Genomic DNA, 19,635 nt, shown 5'->3' on the forward strand with positions numbered 1-19,635 from the left:
AGCTCTGAGGGGGTTTAGGGGGGGAGACTGAGGGAGCTACAGGAGGGTGGGGCAGTGGGCAGAGAGCTACCAGAGGGCAGCAGCGAGCTACTGGCTACAAGTGGGTGATGGAGAGCTACAGAAGGGGCAGAGCAAGCTACGAGGGGGGGCAGAGATGAGGGGGGTGGGGGAACTACAGGAGGGCAGAGCAGTGGGCAGAGAGCTACTGGAGGGCAGCAGCGAACTACTGGCGAGCTACTGGAGCACAGATTTGTGCTCAGGGCTACTAGATAAATATAAAAGCTTACGTTATGAATGAACATTTCTTGAGCTACCATTGACCCAGACACTCAGTACTCCCAGGAGCCTTAGAGAATCTCTTTATCCTAGTTCAAAGCCTGAGTTCCTCTGGGATATCCAAAGCATTGCAGCTATGTGGGAGGGATGGTCACTTCTGGGCACCCTCATCTTGAGGGCTAAGGTTTCAGGTTAGACTTGGGATAGTGTATCTGAGTTCCCAGCCTTGGGAGACTCTGGGCTTTCCCTTTACCCTCTCTAGTCTATAACTGCAAAAAAACAGCTCAGTTTTGCTACTATTTTATGTTTTCTAGATCAGTAGGTGACTTCAGAGTAAAAGTTGTCTTTAGTTTTGACCTTACATCTCTGGAATCTCATCTTCCAGATTTTGGTCCAGTAATTCCTCAGTATCTTGTTATCTCTTTGATGTTTTTATGAAAAAGCAATTATTGTTATTATAATAAATATTTTGTTCAGCTGTTTTGCTTGTCCTCAATAGGGTGTGGGTCTGAAGTATTTAGATTGTAATTAGAAGAAAGCTTATCATTGCATTTTATAGATGCAGAGGTTGAAGTTTAACAGGAGATATGTATCGATCCAATAGAACCAGAATTTGAATCTGAGTTAGTCTTACCTAAAGTCCTTGCTCATTCTGCTCTATCATATAGACTAGGGGTGTTGAACTCAATCAGAGAAGGGGCCAAAATCTAAAATCCAGCCTAAATCGCGGGCCGAATGGTTTACTGAACAGTCATAAACTGTCATTGTGATGGAAACACAGCGGAGTGCAGTGATGACAGCGCGGTGCGGGCCACATTGCAAGGCCTGGCGGGACGGATTTGGCCCGCGGGCCTTGTGTTTGACACATGTGATATAGACTAATGAGTGAATTTAGTGAAATTCGGTTATAAGGTTAATGTATTGAGTAAAAATGATCGGAATCAATTTCTGATTTGTCTCCTCACTTACCTGCCTTTACTTCACTTTTAGCCCTGTTTCACAACATTCTCTCCTCTAACAACATTAGTTACTAAAGAGATTTAAAAAAAAGATTAATAAAGCTGCTGGCTGTTGCTGACTTTATATATTGTACATCACAGAAAACTGGATTTTTTTCTTTATCATGTACCCAGGTTGGTAAAATGATGGAACCTATCTCCAAAGAATTCAGAGCACTTCGTCAATGTGATTTTATTAATCTTCGCAACATAATCTTGATGTCTCTGTTTCATAATGCATTCAATTAATCAGTAGGAAGTAAATAACTTGACTCAAATCTTGATTTTTAAAAAATATATTTTTTGAGTCATCTGACTGTAATGTACATATCTGGGCTGCCTCTTCATATTGACAACTTTGTGGTTTATCTAGTGTGGCATTCAAAAATAAGACTGTTATGCCCAGACTTCGTGATCCCCAAGGACCACCAGGGAGCCGAGTCCAATGCAATAAACAAAAGAGCCTTCTCTATGCTAGCATGGGCCCCTCCCACCCACGCCGGCAGCATGGCGGAAGAGAGAGCGAACTTCTCCCAGTCCAGGGGTTTTACTCCGGTCGGTGGTGATGTCACTGCCTCGGCTAACCCTGATTGGTTGGGTGAGAGCTAGGGATAACTCCGCCCTGCAGGGCGGAGTCGGGAGCTCATCCTCGCCCCACCCTGCCCTCTCAAGACTTTATGTGAACACTTTATAAAACCCAAGGTAAATGAGGTATGGAGTTAAAAGAGATGTGTTAAAGGGAAGATGTTAGGGTGTTGGTTATAGGGTTGGGTTAGAAATTTCTTCTGATTTGATATAAAGTGAAATAGAGAACTAGAAGGAACTTATCCATGAAATTCACTAACATCACATTATCTTTTGATAAATGTAGAAAATTGTGATTAAGAGTCTTCTGCTTCAATTATGTCGACAATTTCCCCAATTCTACAGTACCACTTTTTAATAAATGAATTACCAGCTCTGTTATATACTTGTTTGTACTATGTTTGAAACTGAAGATTTGACACATTTATATTGTTTCTCATGACTATATCAAGGAAAATACACATTTAAAGATTGACAGAGTTCGCTGGAGGCCAGTGAGTTTTTCACACTCCTAAAAAGTGTCAATAGAAATATTTTTCTCCAAGTTTAAAAATCACACATCCTCTTTTTTAAAGGGGGCTACGTGCCTGATACCTACACACCAGAAACCCTGCATGCCAGAGTCAAAGCTTTATCACTGACCCTCCCTGAACTTTTGACAGGAAAGGTCATATATCCAAACCATGAAGAAGCAGGAAGCTCAAATTGCCATTTAGTCATATTCTAAGAGTTGCAGAGTGACTTTTTTGTTAGGAAAGTTAGAGGAGCACAATGGGACAATGTGTTGACTTTGTTATGCTTATGCAGCAAGAAAAGACAATGACTACTGGGCTAGTTGAGGGTATCTCTTAAGACAGCCAATCTGAGTTAAATATAAGAAAAACAAAGATTGATTGAAACATATTAGCCAATCATTTTCTACAGCCAGAGTCCAAGAGAATCATATGCTGTTCAGTATTTGTGGACATGATGGACTAGGACAGAGCAAGGCTTCATGGTGAGATCGGGTGTAAATTGCAGATTGTGCCCTAGCCGTTTTGATTCAGTGGATAGAGCATCGGCCCTCAGACTGAAGGGTCCCGGGTTTGATTCTGGTCAAGAGCACATACCTCGGTTGCAGGTTCCACAGGCCCTGGTCAGGTACAGGTAGGAGACAACCAATTGATGTCTCTCTCACATTCAAGTTTCTCTCTGTCTCTCCCTCTCCCTTCCACTCTCTCTAAAAATCAATGGCAAAATATCCTTGAGTGAGGATTAACAAACAAAATATATTTAAAAAATAATAATAATAAAATGAAAGAAACCCTTTACTTTATAAATAAATAAATAAATAAATAAATTGCAGGGATTTGTGGTTGCACTGGCATTTTGCCAAGCAGTTATTCCTTTTGTTTCTGTTGTCAGGGCTAGACACATTTCTACTTCTCATAGATGTTCGTGTTGCTGGAGGACATTTCAGAGTTCAGATAATAGCCACTCAAAGAAGCACCCCGAGAGAAAAGATGACTTCATATGGAGACATAGCTTTGGGAATAAGCTGAGGTCACTGCCTGTTTGCTTATTAGTGAGGGGGAGCAGGTGAACATTAACAAGTGGAAGCACCGAGGGCAGCTGGGGAGATTACTAGGGGCTGTGCAGGCCCCAAACAATTTGCCATTAAGTACGGGCTAATGGAGTGACGCTTTAGATTCTACCAGGCACAAATGATCCCTGGGAAGCTGAAAGCTAGTACTCATTTTCTATCCTATTTATAAGCTAATAGTTCAGCGGGTATTAGAATAGTAGTTAGTGGTGGGGTCATTAAATGGAAGTATTGTTAATTTCAGCACAAAACAATACATCAGTAAGAAGTTACTAAAATACTAAGTATTCTGGTTTTAATGAAGTTCTCTGTCAGCATATTATCAGGAGCACAGGTTAAAGTCTGTGTCACACTAGTCCTGGGACTATGGCTAAATTACTCCCTTGAACTTGATATTTCCAAGGTTCAGTTTTCTTAGCTGTTAAATGGAGATGATATAGTATTACCCTCATTATTATAGTATAATCTTAAGTAGGTAATTTAGTATTTTAAGCAAAATCGTTGAAAATCTGGGTTAAAAAATAATTTTTTGCCCAGTGATTTCTAGTTTAAGTTGCAATTATCCATTATATTTAAAATATCCTCAGATTTATACAAATCTTGACGTAGGCCCACTCCAGAAAGCTACGTGTAATCGTAGAAAGTATTTCTATGGCCTGGATATTTTCCTCCCTTTCATCCTCTCAAGAAGCCTTCCTTGGGTCAGAGACTACAGCAGGGAGATAGGGGAGGGCGGTGTGTGTGTGTGGGGGGGTGGAGGGGGGAGTGGGGGGGGGGGAAAGGGTTGGTAAGAGATCAGCCGAAGGATTTGAAGGACTTGAATGCATGTGTATAAGCATAACCAATGAGTTAAGTGAGACTCCATCACTATGAGTGGCAGAGGTGGATTTGATGGGCACAGGAAATTCTTTAACCCCTTTCTGCTGGCTCCCTGTAAGCCAAACCAGGAAAGGGGTGATTCCAAGGGTATGTGTGGTGTCAGGAGGAGCAGATGGAACTGTAAGGTAGACACAGGTAAACATAGAGAATTTTGGTGGCATTTGTAGAAATTTAACCAATCTCCCAGTCACCAATGAAAAAATGGTGTGGATAAATTATATGATAGAATTTACAACTCACATAAGGACTTTAAAATAATTTGGTGTTTGAGGTGGGTGTAAAAATGAAAACATTAAGGTAATGTGAGGAAATTATAAAGTTGTGCATTTCTAGAATCAGCTGCCATCCCACCCCACCATGCAGGACTACACTTAGCTTCATTGGGCTTTTAGGAGACTCATCTTAAGGAAGTAAATAGTCTGTTTGATTAGAGAAAAAGAGATCAGCATTTTGCTTTCAATTATGCTTTTTAAAAGCTAAACTCTTCAGCTTAATTGTGATCAATTAGTGGTCTTTGTGCTTGTTAAGTTTGTGGTTATTTTTTTCCCCTTCTTCCTCCTCCTCCTTGTTTTTTATAACCATACCAAGAATTGACATTTATGGTAAATATATAATTAACCATCTAAGGCTATATTAGGCTGCTATTGCTTTTTATTATATTTCCTTTAATTTTAGAAAATAGATAAATTAACAAAAATGTTTTTGTGTTTTTGATGCTACACGATATTAATTTGACATTATTGTTATTATTCTTTTTGTTAATCCTCACCTGAGGATATTCTTCCATTAATTTTTGGAGAGTGGAAGGGAGGAGAGTGGAAGGGAGAGACAGAGACACACATCTCCTGGTTGCCTCCTGCAGGCAACCTGACCAAAGTTGGGGATCGAACCCGCAACCAAGGTATGGGCTCTTCACCTGTTTCGAACCTGAGACCCTGAGAACCTGAGAAACGGGCCAACACTCTATCCACTGAGCCAAATTGAGTAGGGCTAACTTGACATTATAATTATTTTCTTAAGTTTAACAATACATATATACATTTTTTTAGATGGGGAAGAAAGTAAAAAAAAAAAAAAAAAGTCAGCCCCTTTGACTTGACATCTTGGATTATATCTTGGATTATAACAATATAAAACCATTTGAACCATTACTTTATTGAGTTATTTTTAAACAACTAGGAGTCTTGATTTTTGAATTTGTATTTTTTTTTTCAAAGGAAAGATTGATTTAAATGGCTGTGAATAAATTGTCTAAAGCATGGCTTGGCAACTAAAGCCTACGGGCCAAATCTGGGATGTGGCTTGTTTATGTAGAGTCAAGAGTTAAAAGTGGCTTTTGCTTTTTAAGGTATTGTAAGAAAAACAAACAAGCAAAGGACAAATGTTACAGAAAAAGCCAAAAGTATTTATTATCTGGCTTTTAAAAGGAAAAGTTTGTTGACCCCTGGGCTAAAGGATTACGCTATACATTTTCTTTTCATTTCCATTAATGTTCTCTATTCCTATTAATTCTGTCCTTGTCCTTTCCAGAACCTGTTTGCTTGTCCAGCCTCCTTATGGGGGATGGCTCCAGTTAACAAACACGGTATATCATCACGCATAGAAAAACCTGGGCTTTTCCTGGTTGTTTCATGGCCCATTACAGTAACATGTCAAACCCAGTCCCAACATTTACGCGACCTGGAATTAACCTCCCCTGATCTTGAATAGAATCTTGTTCCCTGGCTGTTATTAATCCATAATGTTATTTGAGAATGAGTCTTATTATTGGGTGGTAAAGGAAAGCAGGGAGCCTGATATTTGGAATACTGACTGGGCCTTAAAATACACAAACCCATGTTGCAAAGAAATTTTTTTTTATTGTGAGAAAGAGGACATGACAGAGGCTTAGGAATGAACCAGTTACAGAAAAGTGTTTTTGCTTTTAAAATAGAGATAAATAAGGGCAATCTGGTGGTGTGCTGGGAAATTGTAAACTGCTACTTTCCTTGCATTGCTTTTTTTTTCTTAAGTGGAAATAGACATGGTAAAAGCACAATCCTTTTCCTGCAGGAAAACAGAAAACCACTTATGAGTCAGTCTCTCTCTCTCTCTCTCTCTCTCTCTCTCTCTCTCTGTAATTTACCCTGCTGACACTCTGCCCCAGATATCTGATCTTTGTTTGTGCCATTTCATGCAGGAGAAAGGCTCACAGGCCACTACAGAGCAAAAGCAGCAACTAAAGAAAATAGGATCTAGAGCAAGGCGATTTTGAAACAAATAATAACAACCAAAAGGTCAGAGTAATATTGTAAAAGGTTATCAGACCCCCCCTCAGGTCTCAGAAGGGTTTTCTCTTGAGGCTTTCTGATAATTTCCTTGTTTGTTTTCCAAAATGGGAAGTAATTTTACGTATGTATATTGTTACATAATAAGTTTATTCAGTAATTATTCAGTTCATTCCATTTACAGTTCTCCTAACTGCTCAATTATGTTTGCATTTTGACCTTGGTCCCAGTGGATATGAAGAAATGGGATTAGATGAACAGTTTTTACATAGACAAGCAGAGTTTGGGTAGGCTCCTTAAAAATTCCCTTCGGGCTTTGTGGGAAAGGACCAACCAACCACAAAGCCATTCCTGGAATATTTACTCCTGTCTCGTTCCGGAGGATTCTTGGTTGTCACATGGCCTTGGAGTAATGCATGGTCTTGTGTTCTTGCTGAGAGGCCCCTTCCCATGGTGCTGGCTGCAGCTCTCTGCTGACCTTTGGTGGAGAGTGACACCCACTTCCTGGCTGCCTCCTAATAACATCCTTGATCCTTCTTTTAAGAAAGCAAATCTCAGGGACTGGATTTGCTCCCATTCCAGCTACAGGAAGTTGGGAAGAAAGAGAGTGTAGCAAAATGGAAAAAAAAAAAAAGCAATTTGGTAAGAAGACTAACATAAAGCTGCAGATCTAATGTATCTCATTTACTGTCAGAGAATCTTTCAGATATAAATATTGTTACAGAATGTATAACTAGAAAATCAACCATTTGTTTTCTTTAGCACACAGTGCCTCATAACAATAGGCAAAGCCCTAGTCCTGGAATCAAGAGATCTGGATTTGAGCAAGTTAGTAGTCTTTTAAATGATCATACAAACACCATTGCTTTTCCTCTCTTAAAACTGTATATCTTCTGGACTCCTTTGCTGCAGGCATGGATGGGAAATTGGAAGTTGGGAAAGAAGCTGCATCATTCATAGTTTGCCCCCTGAATCACACATGTAAGCACACACATGCATGTGTGCATACAGATACATATTGACAACAACAGCCTCTGGATCATGACTGTTTAGAATAATGCCTGCAGCATAGAATGTGCCCAATAGCTGTTAGCTGCTGCTGCTGTTGTTGTTATTGTTTTATGCCTTACATGTTCCAAAACCTCTATCTTGCCTATGAAATTGGTAATGAAAGTGCTAAAGTTCTTTATTTTGAAGAGCTATTTAATTTTAGTTATTCCAGCATTCTCTGATTCAATTTGAATACCTAACTCCCCTCTCCCTAGTATATCACATGAAATCTTATAGAAATGGAGATTCTATAGGGGATATTTCAGAAAATATTGAAATTTAGTGGGATATCTGTGGAGTCCTTAGGCAGAACTGTGTTTAATCCTAGAAATGCCTCCTTTCTTGTCATATGATCTAAGTAGGCTTCTATGCATCACCAAATCCTCTTTTGATTGGCCACAACATGGTCAATTGCTATGGCAGATACATCTTTGGCTGATATTAATGATCCATGCCCTTGTATGAGGCCCCACCCCTTGCCATCTTCTAACCAACAGAATATGGCAAAGATGATGGGTTGTCTCTTACATGATTATCTTTCATTATATGAGACTCTGTATTAGTAGACGAGAGAGAGAGGGAGAGAGAAGTGAGAGAGGAGAGAGAAAGAAAGAGAGAGAGAAACAGCCTTTGCTCTTGTAGGCATTCAGCTCACATACTGGGTTTGCAAATGGTGTGCTGTTAGTATGCCAGTAAGAAGATGCCCCAAGCCCACTGCCCTTCCTACGTAGTACCTAAGGGCAGAGGACCCAGATCCTTTTGTGGAAGGGGCTGTGTCATCTGTCTTTTCAGATGGCTGTAGGGTCCAGCAGGCATATGGGGAGCAGACTTCCGATCCCCTATTATGTCTGGGACAAAGAGGGACATTCTTGTTTAGGTCATGAGCCCCCTCGGTCCAGGGACACTTTGAAGCTCTTTTGGAAGGGGAACTCCTTCCACTCAGACAAGTTTCTGAATTAATGATTCTTAATTAACATTTAAATAATTGCATTTATTCTCAAAGAAATTTCCAGCACCAGCAAAGAGATGATAAAGATTTTTCATGTAGGGGTTGGGGGGAGGGGTTCATGTGAAATCATGTGTCTGATCATGGATAAGAAAGCTATGTTCTTTGTTATAACAATTTCTAGAACCTGCCACATGGTTTTAGCAGCAACTTCCTACACTCCACCTACCTGGCCACAAGTCACTCTTTCTCCTCTCAGTTGAGTGTACTTCAACTTTGCTCCTTTCTTCCCCTCTTTTGGCTTTAAAATTCTTAGATATGTAGCAAATTTCTATGATTTTATTTTCTTTCTTTTCTTTATTGTATAATACCTCTGTTGGACTTTGAACCTCTTATCTAAAAACACCACTATTATGATATCTATCTTATTTTTACTTTTGGTTATAATACTTCAAACCAGTAATTGTAGCAACAGAATTGGTTTTCTTTGTTAAGAGATATTTCTGTGTCCTTAACTAATTATTCAATGCTCATTCTGTTTTTATGTACTTTAGTGCACTTTCTCTGTTGATTTGATCTATCTCAGGCCATATGACAATTAAAGACAGAGAGGGTCTGATGTAATTCATAGCATGCTATGTTCTGGAAGTTAACAAATGGTAATAATGGCGGTAATGCGTTCTCTCTGACACTCTTGAGAGCTAGGCCTGACTATTTAAGATCTAACTAAGATATGCTTAACTCCTCTTTTGCATACTAGCTACAAAACGAAACAGAAGCAAACTCAAAAGGACATGAAATATATTAAAATATATTTTAGTTTGCTTCAAGTGAACTTAAGATAATACATTTGAATGGCCCTCCCATTATGATCCTAAGAACAAATAAGAAAGAGTGGCTGATATGCCCCATCTGGCTAACATGAGACTATTTGTCTTCATGACTAGGAAGAGGATGTGCTGGAGTCCCAGTATTTTATGTTTGGATGTTAGAGGAATCAGTACCAACCACTCCCTTTCCCCTGCCTGAGTTTAGAATCTGTTGACACACACAAATACACACACACACACACACACACACACGCACAAACGCACACACACATGCACACACACAGAATATAGCAGTTGGAAAGCAAAACATCATCCTTATTACCAATACCAAGGAACCCAACACTGCCCATCAGTGACGTGGGCTTGTTAGTATTTCAGAATCCTTTGCAGCTCTGGCTAAATGCAGGCCTTCCCTGACTGGGGCTGCCACAGTAACACAGCATAGAGAGCAGGGCAGGCTTTGAGGGAAGAGCATGCTAAGTTTCTTCTCTCAAATTCTTCAAACAAATATTCATTCCTCCTCCCATGGCAGGAGGCTGAACAGGCCAAGACTAGGGTGAAACAAGTGAGGGACAGTTGTCCTCATGCAGGGTCAGAAGCTATATTTATGTAAAATTTTGATATTTTGCTCTTCATAGGTTTTATTTTTATATTCATTTTGATTTTTAAAGTTATTACATTAAAATATTTTTTCTTGATTATTGTTTTTTTAATGTTTTTATTGATTTCAGAGAGGAAGGAAGAGAAAGAGATAGAAACATCAATGATGAGAGAGAATCATTGATAGGCTGCCTCCAACACACCACAACCCAGGCATTGGGAATTGAACCGTGACCAGCTGGTTCATAGATCTCTACTCAACCACTAAACCACACCAGCTTGTCTTGATTATTGGCACCTTCTTAAATGTTGTACCTCACTAATCTCACAAAGTCACAGCTCTTCAAGAACATTCATTGGAGGGTAACATTCATCGGAGTTCCTTTCAGATAGAAATATTAGGAGCAGTAAATATATTCTTACCTGGCTGGATATTTAGTGGTTTAATCAACCATCTCCTACTGCTACCATCTCTTACTGCAACCATCCCTACTGTAACCATCCCCTACTGAAACCATTCCTACTGAAACCATTCCTACTTCAACCATCCCTACTGCAACCAACTCTACTGAAACTATTCCTACTGAAACTGTTCCTACTTCAACCATTCCCTACTGCAACCATCCCCACTGCAACCATCCCCACTGAAACCATCCCTACTGCACCACCCCCTACTGCAACCATCCCCACTGAAACCATCCCTACTGCACCACCCCCTACTGCAACCATCCCCACTGCAACCATTCCCTTTTGCAACCATCCCCTCTGAAACCATCCCTTCTGCACCATCCCCTACTGCTACCATCCCCTACTGCTACCACCCCTACTGCACCATCCCTAGTGCAACCATCCCTACTGTAACCATCACGTACTGCTACCATCCCTACTGCAGTCATCCCCTCCTGCAACCATCCCCTACTCATCCCCTACTGCAACCATCCATCTCTACTGCAACCATTTCCTACTCACCCCCTATTCATCCCCTACTGCAAAAAAATACTCAAGTGGTCTGGGAAACTTTTCTTTAGACAATATATCGGACCGTTGTTATTATAAAAGGAAAAACAAAAAGCAAGACAGGTGTCAGAGATAGTAAAAAGTCATTGTAATATTCAGTGAAGCAACTAAACAAGGTTGATTCTAATGGTATTCTTTGAAACCAATACTTGCTATGTCTTGCTTTTTCCTTAAGATTCAGAAAATATCTCAAAATATATAAAAATATAAAAAATGTAAACCCAGATTGGTGGAATTGAATGCATGAATTTATCCAGCGAAATATTCAAGCTATGTCCATCGGAAAAACAGCCTGTTCTTTGACAAGTGTGTGCCTGCCTTAGGAATTCACAACACATTCCAGGAAAATCATATCCTAACTGGTTTGGTTGTTTACTCTGAGGAAGGCATTTTGGCACTTCATTTTTCAACTCTGTAGTTTGTTTACATGAAGCAAAATATTCTCACACAGGAAGAGACTAGATATTCTTTCTCAATGGAGGGAGGCGTCTCTTTTCAAGGTCAGGAACTTTATGACTACAAAGTTAATTATCATGAGATTGTAGACCAGTCCTTCAGGCACCATGTCTGTGTCTCTGACCTTTGCCAAGGGCACAGTGCCACCAGACATACCACAAGATATGCAAAGTATGGAGTCTAACTTGAATAGCCTTATTAACTTGTTTTCTGATGCTGATATAAAGATTCTCACCGTATATCATTTTTGTGCATCTGAGAGAGCTCAGTTCAAAAGGTAGAATGTTCTAGTTTCAAAATTCTTACCGAATTAGCTGTGAAATCTTAAACTCTCCTAGCTAGACTTGTAATGGAAAGCCTTTCACATTTAGGTAAGATGTAAGCAGAATCATTGGACCAAGTCCACGAATTTTGAAATTTTGTGAGCTTTGACAAATCAAAAACATTATTCCAGATCTATAGCTTATCTTTAAGTAAGAGCTAATTTATGGCCAGTGGACAAATTCTGTCAGATACAAAAACTTAATCTAATTAAAGTAATTATTTCGAGTTTATAGTTTAGTTCTGGATGGCTTTCATTAACTGAACACAGACCTGTGCTTTCTAATGTGGTAGCCACTAGGCACACATAGCTACTGAGCTGAAATGTGGCTCATCTGAATGGATATATACTGAAGTATAAAAACACAAGGGCTTTTAAAGACTTAATTGGAATAATAGTGTTTGGATAGATAGGGTTAAATAAAAATATATCAACATTTGTTTCACCTTCTTACTGTGTTAAATGGTGCTCCTAGAAAATTAAAAATTACATATGTAGCTCAAATCTGTTTCTATTGGACAGTGCTGGTCTAGATGATTTGGAAATGAACATCATGGGAGAGTTTCTGATACGCTTTGTACATTTATACTTCCTTTGAAGTACTCCAAAGGCAGCATTAATTTACGCAAAACCCCTGTGAGGAAGATATGAAATGATTCCTCATAACATTTCAAGGAAAGTAACTTCAAAGGATGTTGTTATCATGACCAAGATTCACAAGCAAGGGAAAACCTTGGGTTCATGTTTCAGAGAGTAAAACATTAAGGGTCAGCTGTTTCCCTATACTGACTCTTCCTCAGGTCCAGTTTGCAACCAGAAAAATCTTGGGGTGGGAGTTGTGTGGATTTGGGGAGTTAGGCGTAGGCAGTAATTTCTCAGAATGCTGAGGAGAAAGTAGGTCCTTTACAGATGTTTGTGAAATTGTGAAAATGGGACCAGGGATTTAGATTACAGTGACAGCTGGCTGTATGGAGGACCATGGTGCAATGTGACAGTTCCACACCTCAAAGCAGTGGCAATGGTTCCCCTTTCATCATGGCACGACTAGATGAGGCCCAGTGACAGCCACAGAGTAGGGGGTCACTGGGCAAATGCCTGGCATGAGGAGTCTGGGAAATAGCATAGGGATTCAGAGTTCTGAGAGACTAAAAGAGGTCAGAGGTCAGAGGTCAGAAGTCCAAATATACCAGGAAAGCATTAAAAATGCATGCCTTGACAACGTATCAAAAGTGTTGGAATTGAGGATTCAAGCAGAGAAGCTCCAGGTTAGGGGCAAGAGCTGCTCCCAGAGGTCAGTGTAGGTACAACATCTTGAACCCTGATGGGAGAGTAGGTAATAGTGCTGTAGGTTAAGGCCTGTGAAGCAAAGCTTGGCTCAGCCAGGTGCCCCTGACCCCGTGCCTGACCAGTGACTGGATCAGGATCATATGCAGGTCTGAATGTCAGGGTGCCGATAGAAACGGACTTCGCTTGATTACAGATGGGATGAGATAGTAACTGAACTTAGGTTCTGACAAATTTTCCATGTGTTGGGAGTTTTGCTGTGAAAACTGTGAGTCTAGCTTCTTCAGTTGCTTAGTTGTGGTTCTGGATTGGAGGAAAAGGACCAGAAATGACAGGCTGGGATATTATCTCATGATCCTACTCTCTTCATCACCAGTAGGATCCCAGCATCACCACGGACACTAGACAGGACTACCAGGGAGTCTAGCTGAGTGTTTAAATATGCCTTTTTCCATGATGCTCGTTGCCTGCTTGGAAAACAGAAACAATGTACTAGTAAAATGTTTGGCGTATTTCCAATGCACTTGATGAATACCAACTAAGTGCAAACATTCTGCTAGGTTCTAAGTCATATGATAAAGATTTGCAGTGTCTTTCCAGAATATAAACAGAATAAATTCTTTGACTTTGAATCCAAAATCCATCTGATATTATTTTCTCTAAAGATGTAGCTTTGAAAAATGCTTATCTTTGTCTATAATACATCAAGTAGTTATGAACAGAAGTCATATTGAGAGGACATTGTATGTGATGCTATGGATTTTTGGAAAATTACCTTAAGGTTTATGGAGGGTTGATGAATAATTTTAAGCTGATGAACTAAAAAAAGGAGGGGGGACTTTGGCAAAATTTAAAGGTTTCCACTTTATCCAAATTAAAAACATTTGCACTTCATTTTTGAAAACAAAAAGGTAAGCCACACACCAGAAGAAAATATTTGCAAATCATTTGTTTGATTAAAGACTTGTATGTACCTAGACTATGTAAAAAACACTTACAACTCAATAATAAGAATACAAATATCCCAATTTAAAAATGAGCAGATGATTCTAAGCCATATCACCAAAGAAAATATACAAATGATTGAATAAGCACATTTGTTATTAGGAAAATGCAAATTAAAATCGCAATGATGTGCCACTCTGCATCTCTTAGAATCACTATAATCAGAAAGATAGACAATACCAAATGCTTGTGAATATATGGATAAATGGTAATCCTCATAAATTGTTGGTGGCTGTCATATTGAACAGCTTCTTTGAAAAATGTTTGATAGTTTCTTAAAAGTTAAAAATAAACTTATTATACAATAAAGCTATTCATTAGGATCCTATATGAGAGAAAGGAAAACATATGACCATACAAAGATATGTAGGTGAATGAGTATTATCCATAATGGCCAGAGACTGGAAATAATTTTAATATTAATCCACTAGGAAATGGATTTTCAAAATACATCATAACCATAATATGGAATATTATTCAGCAAACAAAGGAAATATGCTTGAAATGTTTAGAAAAAACAAGTTTATAAAGAGAAAATGCAAATCAGTGGTTGCCTAGAATAGGAGGTGGAAGCAGAATGAACTGTAAATAGGTCAAGGGACCTTTTAGGGGAATATTCTAAAACTGAAATATAGCAATGGTACATATTTACTTAAAAAAAATCTTTGAATTGTATACCTGTAATGGATGAATGTTGTAGTATATGAATTATACTTCCATAAACTGTGGGTTTTGTTTGTTTGTTTTTTTAAAACAATTGCATTACATTAGAAGGTATCTGCCCATAAACTCCTTAGCAAGCAAAAGGTTTGCTTATTATAAAGATGTACTCCAGATTTAAAAATTCTGACCTATTTTTTAGTCTCTTTCATCTGGTCCCAATCAATATAATAGAAAGTCAACTTTGTTAAGATGTACACATCTTAAATGTGGAGACCAAAAAAAAAAAAAAAAAAAAAAAAGTGAGTCAGCTCTCACATGACCAGAACTTGTTAGCCCATCTCTAAAAATGAGTTGTGAAGGCAATTTTTCTCTTGCTTATGAAAATGTTTGAGGAAGAACTATGTGCTTGGTTTAGCATAATTGACCACAATAATTATAGTGCATGTGAATTTATGTTGTATTTATAAGACTGTTGGATTTAGGAGTGGGGGGTTGGGGGAAGTCAATGCTTGACATCTAAGTCTTTAATCCTCAGAAAGCCATGCTTTTTTTTTTTTTTTTTTTTTTTTTTGCATGGTCCAAAGTGGCAATTATGGGTTGTAGAAGTATTTGTACTTGTTCAGATGTTCCATAACCAAGAATTTGGAGATATCCATTTTCTAAGTAAATCCAGTAAAGAGGAAAACTGTTAAATTTTCAAATCTGAGAGATATATCTTCTTTTATGATTCACCATATGTCTAGTTATTAGATAAAGATAAGCCCATCTTTTAAGAGAGACCAATTGAATAAGCACATTTATTGAATAAGCACATCACAGAAGAAGTGATGGTATGTCACTTCCAAAGCTAAGCCATAAAATACTTTGTGGCATCTGTCTTGCTCTCTCTCAGATTATTTTCTCTGGGGAAAGCCAGACACCATGTTGTAAGGACATTGAAGGAGCCTATGTAGTGCCCCAGTAGCAGGAACTGAGGCCTCTTTCCAACAACAATGGGAGTGACCACGTTGGAGGAAGACTCCCCAGCCTCAGTCAAGTCCTCAGATGACTATGGCCCCAGCTGACATCTTGACGTGCATGCACCCTCATGAGGGACCCTAAGTTGATCCCAAATTCCAGACCCACCGATATTTTGAGGTAATAAATGCTTATTGCTCTATTTTTCTCAGAGAATTGGTCATGGAACAAGTGATAATGAACAAAGTCATTAATCATATAAAGTCAGACTTAAAAGGAACTGTAGAGATTAAGTATGGCAGACATTGATAATTTTGTTCACTATTTTCCACAAAGCCTGAAGAGATCTGTGGAATACTTCTATTGGTCAGAGATAGAACACATGTTGAGACCTCTTTACTATCTCTGACCCTAAGATGCAGAGTCTGATTCTAGCATGCACATTTAGTTAATTTAAAAAAAAAACCCTCCATTTTCTGACTGCAAGTCCAGGCCTCTTACTGTGCTATTGTCCATAAAATGACTTAATTTAACCTCTTTAATTTATATGAGCTACCCACCCACTTGCTGAAGATTAGTCATTCAACTTGTTAAGAATTACTCATCTAGAAAGAAGATATTCTAGATACCCAACTGCTTAAGGGAGCAGGGGCTATTTTAAATGCTAATTGCGGTAGGTTGAATAATGACTTCCCGAGATACTAACTTCTCATCCTGGAATCTATGCATGCTACCTTATATGGCAAAAGGGGTTTTGCAGATGTAATTAAATCAAACATTTGAGATAGGGAGATTATCCTGGATTACCCAGGTATGGCCTAAATGTAATCACAAGTGTTCTCATAAGAGGGAGGCAGAAGGAAATTTGAAAAAGAATAGGGGAAGGCGATGCGGTATGAAACGGAGAGAAAAGATGATGTGCTGCAGGGCCATGAGCCAAAGCATGGAGACAGCATTTGTCATGGAAAAGGTGGAGGAACAGAGTCTCCCCTAGAGCATGCAGAAGGGACTAGCCCTGCTGATCCTTTGATTTTAGCACAGAGACTGATTTCAGACTCCAGAACTGTAAGGGAATAAACGTGTGTTTGTTACAATTTGCTACAGCTGCTATAGGAAATGAATACACTAATCTTAGCTTTAACATGTCCTAGTTCTGCTAACTTTAAAGACTCTTTTCTCATCACTAAAATGAGAATAATAAAATGTCTATTTCATAGGGTTGTTGTACTATTGAGTAAGATCATTCATGTAAAATGCTCAGCACAGAACTTGGCACATGGAAAGTTCCTTATAAATTTGGCTATTGATTTGGTCTAGACAAGAAGATTACAACATTTTTTTTTTTTTTTTGCCTCATTTTGAAAACTCAGAGTACGAAGTAGCTCTTGGGATACAGAAAGTATAAAATATTTATTACCTAGTCTTTGGTTACCATTCTACCAGAAATCCTGAGGTCTACTAGCGTCATCCTTTGTGATTGTTTTTGTCTCGAGGATGTTGACTGCAAGTTGGGAAAAGGCAAAAGAGGGAATGACAAGGAAATAACCCATGAATGAGAGAACAAAAGGATTTCTTGCCTATTACCTTTGCTAAGGGAAAGCCACAAATATAAGTGAAAAGTTATTCTAGTCAACAAGCTCTCTAGAGAGGGAGTGCCCACCAGCTTTCTAGTGCTTTCCCTTGATATGTAGGAACACTGTACTTAGTTTTCACCATAGCTGTACATTCCCTTTAACACAAAATAGAATGGTTTTGTTTTTGAAAGCTGCCTGATACACTGTGCTTCCTCCAAATGCCTACTACAAAAGCAGTCCCGTGTTAGTTAGCTGGCCATGTTTCTAATGCAGCTTCAAGACCACTGAAGGCATGAAACAGCACAGCTATATAAACCTTTTCTTTATCTTAGATTAAATTTCAAAATGTTACTAATTAAAAAACTTATAATAATCATATTTTCTTATATTTATTCCAACAGTTCAGATTTTGTAGATGCTTGTATATTTAATTTTCTAATCATTTATCCTTCATATTTTGTTTTTATACACTGATCACATTTACATAAATTAAATGTTCTGTGCTGTTTACTATAAGCATCTACATCATTCTCTTGTATGATGGGACTTGCTTGGTGGGACTTCTTGTGACTCATAATCATTTTATGATGATAGAGATGACACTATGAAATGAAGCCAAAGGAACATCTTTAAAAATATGGTTTGATGCTTTTGGGGTCTATATTGGATGTCTTTCCATTTACTGTGGACAACACTGAAGAACAGCTGTTGTATCCCTATGACAAAAAGCTGACATAGTCAAGCCCAGTGATTTCCTAGAGCCTGGCGAAATCCTGTACCACACCGGAGTTCACCAAAAGGACTAAAGGTCAAGCTGTCTTCTACCTCTGAATAGGCCTCAACCCTGAGCATTGATCCTCGGTCACTGAATCCCAGGCTTGCCCACCACCAGAGTGAGCAGATCATTAGAGAGGAGTGCATTTTTTTCCTAATTTGGCCTGGGTTGGTTTGTACTGACCAAGAGCTAGAAAGGAATGGTACCTGGCACAGAAACAGAGTCAGTCTGAAGTCAGCTGACCAGGATGTCATTCTCTCTAATGAAGAGGATCAACTACTTAAATGGCAATGGGGGCCAACATCTCCTAATTGAGGTGGTCTTGCTTGGCCAACAGAGATTGACAACTGAGGTAGAGCTCACCTTGGCATTAGGGTGCCATGTAAAGGTGGAGGTTTAACAATAACCTAAGTAGTGTTTTGTGACAACTTTAAAGCCATAGCCCCCAAGCGTAAGTCAGGCAAAAATTTTCGTTCCCTCATAGACCTGTTCTCCTTGTCCCCATAGGTGAGGAGTGAAAAAAGGCATTTCCAGGAGCTGGTGTTCCGACTCACTCCACATAAGAGGGACATGCCAGCCTTTTGCTTTCATGGGGAATCAACATTTAATATATAACCCGAAATCCTCCCAGGTCAGTTTGCAGGTTCTGGGAGAGAAGACGAAATTTGCATGTATCTGCACTCTACACACAGATAGATACTGTGCATAACTGCTTCAGCCAAAACCTTGTAGCTTTCAATGCATTTTATCTGTTTACACAAGATCAACAATGTGTTCCTACTCCCACGGTAAACACTGAATCCTGTTTACACCGGGAGGGCAGTATCTGCGGGGAGCATGTGTTGAGTGCTCCAGGCAGCTCTTGCCTTTTCTCAGGGACTCCTCAGCACGGTTGCACCAGCCTCCCTACATCATGATTAATTTAAAGCCCTCTCTCTCCTTGGTTTGGGCCTGACACAAGCAACTGCTTTTCTGTCACATTGATTTTTCTGTCCTTGCAGATACAGAGCCAGGGCTGAGTCCTCCTAACAGGGTGAGTTCTCTGACAAGGAAGTTTTGCAACCTAATTTACAGCTGGAGTCAAGCTTGTTGGTGGTGCCAGAGGGGAACTGTTGCAATCCGCTGGTTAAGTATGCATTTAATAGTGTTTATCCAAGCGGGCTTGTGATTTCTTCACTCTCTCCAACAGATATGTTATTTGTAATACCTATCTTCTCTAATCTAAGTGTCTGAAAAAATGTCTCCAGCGTGTTTGGGCTAGAATACCTTTTGTTTTTCGGTGGGTATATTCCTGTAACAAGGGTGGTCTCTCAAGAACTATCAAAAGCCTCCTGCCATCTTTGCAAACCATCTCTCTGCAGTGACCACGACTTAATCCTGGGGGAAAACAAGGAAATCTTTTCAAATAAACATTCTTGAGGATGTTTAGAGGGACCCCAATGGCTAGTATGCAGAACCCTTCCAGTGATTAAAAATAGTTATATTGAGGGAGTACAATTATGGTGAGTTGTGGTATTTGTAAGCATTTGGTATTTTCAGATGATTAACAATAATAAGCTAAATTGCAAG

The sequence above is a fragment of the Pipistrellus kuhlii genome, unplaced genomic scaffold (genome assembly GCF_014108245.1).
Source record: "Pipistrellus kuhlii isolate mPipKuh1 unplaced genomic scaffold, mPipKuh1.p scaffold_m20_p_5, whole genome shotgun sequence".
Classification (NCBI taxonomy): Eukaryota; Metazoa; Chordata; class Mammalia; order Chiroptera; family Vespertilionidae; genus Pipistrellus; species Pipistrellus kuhlii.